The following is a 3,883-nucleotide window of genomic DNA, read 5'->3' on the forward strand; positions in this document are numbered from 1 at the left end:
CTCCATTGCTGGTAGGATTGCAAGCTTGTACAACCACTCTGGAAATCAGTCTGGTGGTTCCTCAGAAAATTGGACATAGTACTACTGGAGGACCCAGCAATACCTCTTCTGGGCATACACCCAGAAGATGTTCCAACTGGTAATAAGGACACATGCTCCACTATGTTCTGAGCCTTTCTTAACAGCTGATTCCACAGCTACTCTCCACAGTCAAATCATTCGAAGGCACCAGAAGAGGATGCAAAATATGGAGACTGGAAAGAAGGAAAAACAGAAGTCATATCAGGGAAATGAATCAGGGCATGGGGGCTTTGAGATTTGTCCTGGGAACGGACAACACTATGGGGGTACAGGGCGGAATGTTTGATGCTACTCCTCCTCATCCAGTTGACTTTGTTGGACCCAGAGTGTTTCCCTTGCCCTTTCTTGTCCCCTGTCACAATAGTTGCGTATCTGTTCATTTCCTATATCTGTTTTATTTTGTGCTAGACAGATAGCCCCAGCACTGCCCTGCGGCTGGCAAATAGCCAAATGGGTTCCATATGTGCAGATTCTGATGCCTAAAAATTGAGGACAGAAGGGTCTCTTGGCTAGAGGACTGGATTGCAAACTCCATTGTTGCTTCTCTCCCCTTGGGTTAAAAATGGCTACAGAATGCCAGGCATGGTAGTGTGCATCTTTAAAGACCCCAGCACTTGGGAGACAGAAGCAGGCAGATCTCTGAGTTTGAAACCAACCTGGTCTACAGAGCTAAATCCAGGACAGCCAGGGCTACACAGTGAAACCATGGCTCTAAAAAACAACAACAATAACAACAACAACCTCCATGCCGGGCAGTGGTGGTACACGCCTTTAATTCCAGCACTTGGGAGGCAGAGGCAGGTAGATTTCTGAGTTCGAGGCTAGCCTGGTCTACAGTGTGAGTTCCTGGACAGCCAGGGCTACACAGAAAAACCCTGTCTTGAAAAAACCAAAACCAAAACCAAACCAAACCAAACCAAACAAACAAACAAACAAACACTGCCTGGGGCTGTGGAGATGGCTCAGTGGTTAAAAGCACTGGCCGTTCTTCCTAGAGGACTCAGGTTCGACTCCCAGCACCCACATGGCAAGTCACAGCTGTCTGTAAATCCAGTTTCAAGGGATCTGACACCCTCACACCAATGCAAATTTTAAAAAATGGCTACCCCTCCCCCAATGATGGGTACAGATATTTTCTTGCTCATATCTTCTGGGTGCAGAATATTACACCGATGGCCAGGTACTTTGGTAACTCCCAGGAGATTTCTCCCAGCCTGAAAGCAATGAGCTGATTTGTTAGTTCTAAAGTGAATGAACTCTGCAACAAGGTTATTATTCAGCCAAGAGCCCACAGCCAGAGGGCATGAAGGATTCCATGGTGTTTGTGTAACCAGCAGACAGCATCATGGCAAAATTAGATCAATCAAACATTGTCTCCGAGAGTGCCAGAAGTTGACCCACTCAGAGCTGTGCTGAAGTAGACAAAAGGACAGGTGTCCCCTCTTTTTCTCCTACAAGGCCTGCTACCTGGTAGGAATGCCATGAGATAACCACGCTAGTAATCAAAAGATCCACCACTTTTGAGCAGGCCACTTCTTTCTGCCAAGATAGCACACTCAGTTGAATTTGCCAACTCAGCAGAATCAACCCCTCCCCTGCCACAAGAACACACAAACAAAAAACAACAACAACAACAAAACTTGAGATTCTAATCTATGATTAGTGTGATCCTTGGAATGAGGACTTCATGTCCTAGGTACTTTTGTTTACATTTTTGAATACTTGCTTCAGAGCTTCGGTGCAAAGCCACAGCGATCAGGGTGAGCCCCTCTGCCCTTTTTTCCTACCCTGACACATGCAAACAGCCCCACAAGGATGAGTAAGTAAGCTCCAAACTGAGGTGGGAGTTCATGCTGGTTGGGGGCTGTGGAGTGCAAGCTGATTGGTTGGGGGCTGTGGCGCGCACGCTGATTGGTTGGGGGCTGTGGTGAGCACATTGATTGGGGACTGTGAAGCGCTGGCCCGATTTGGGAGTGAGGGGCTTCCTGCAGAGCCTCTTTGGAGGACTTGAACAGATGCAACAATTTCCACATGGCTCTGGAATGTGGAGAATTTATTCTTTTGTGGCTGAGAGCGCTGTCTGCCTAAGGAGCTGCTGCTGGGTCTTTGCTCTGGATCTTCCACACAGGCCCTAAGCATCCTCACCACAGGGGCAGAAACATCCTCTGTGAACAGAGTGAGAGGGAAACCTGGGAAGATGTGCACTTTACATGAAGATCAAATGATGGTGACACGTTACTATGACACTTTATTTTCTTGTCTCATCCAAGGAACACACGAGTGTTCCATGCCTGACACACGCAACAGCACGATTCAATCATAAAATAATAATAAAGCATATTTTAGAGAACGTTTTCCTGAGAAATTGTATCTCAACAACCAGAACATAAAAGTCCCCTCTCCCCTTTGTTAATTATCAATGACAATAGATTCTATGGGTGATTGGTAGAGGTGGTGCTATGAAACAATTATATTGCTCAAAATACAATCAGCCTACACAAACACTTCACATGTGAGTGAAGATCAAAGAATTCTGGGGTGCGCACCTAAGTGTGTCCTACAGTGGCTTTGGAAGGCCTTCTTCCTGCGCCACAGGCCTGCAGCAGGGGTTAGAGTTAGGGTCAGTCTGCTCCTGAGTGGCAGCCCTCTCTGCCTCTCTGCCACCTCTTTCTGTTGATGGGCTTCAAAACTACGATCTGTGGATGTGGGCTCTGAACTGCTTCTTTGGGGCGATCCGCTGCATCTTCTCTTTGCCCTGTAACGTTATACAATCGTAATTAGAACCTGTTGCAGCTAAAGAGAACAAATGGCTCTTCACTGGAAATCAGTCACTTACTCTCTCACACCTATGCCACATTACCTGGTTGGGAGGGGCGATCAGGCAGTACCTACTTGCACAGGACACTCTGAGCCTGCTGTTCAAACAGGACCCAGAACCTATTTAGTTATCAGCCAGCCCTGTTGGCCAATCCTGGGGATATCAGTCTAGTGTGAAACACAAACGTCAGAGAATGAATACAGTGTGACAAGCTTTGGGTCAGGGGACAAGAGAGGTGCCAGGAAAACACTGGAGATAGAGCTTCAGCAACAGGAGAATGCGGGGAAAGCAGGTCTCCAAAATGGCGCTCCTAGTGTTTTACAGAAGTAAGGGACCACCTCTTTGAGAACTTTAATCTATTAAAAATGAAAGTACACTGAAATACAACAGACGAAAAGTAAGATAAAGTAGACAATAAAGACTAGGGTGGGGGACAGGAAACACTTCAGGCAGGAGATGAGCTCAGAGGACAGCCAGAGGACCGGATGATGAGATACAAGGGAGGCTCAGCAGCACCCGCTGGCCCAGGTCACTCCTATTTGACATTCTCCCTGTAATAACACTGGAATAGGCTCTGGGCAAAAACGATGGGCAGGGCATTCTTGGCATTCACCCAGGAGCCATACTCCACCCCCAGGGTCCCAACTCCGCCCCCAAGGTTCTGCCTGATCTCAGGCCTTAGCCAGATCCCAGAGCTCCCAGATTCCCAGTGTCTTCTGAATTATGACCTCCAGGGTCATGCTGACATACACTGATGCCTGCGGGGGTGCTGAGGCAGCCTGAGTGGGATAGTCTGGGCCCTTCGCCTTACAAGGAGATGGGGCTTGACCCACTAAGTCGATGCCTTGTGCTTATAATTTTATTTTATTTCAACACACTTTCTTAGGAACTTTTATACCCAAGCATCCGTGTGAAAGGAAAGGTTCCATAATGAGGTTTCCAGTGTTTCATCTCTTGTACGCAGATGGGACTTGCATCGTTTGC

Source organism: Mus pahari, chromosome 15 (genome assembly GCF_900095145.1).
Source record: "Mus pahari chromosome 15, PAHARI_EIJ_v1.1, whole genome shotgun sequence".
Taxonomy (NCBI): Eukaryota; Metazoa; Chordata; class Mammalia; order Rodentia; family Muridae; genus Mus; species Mus pahari.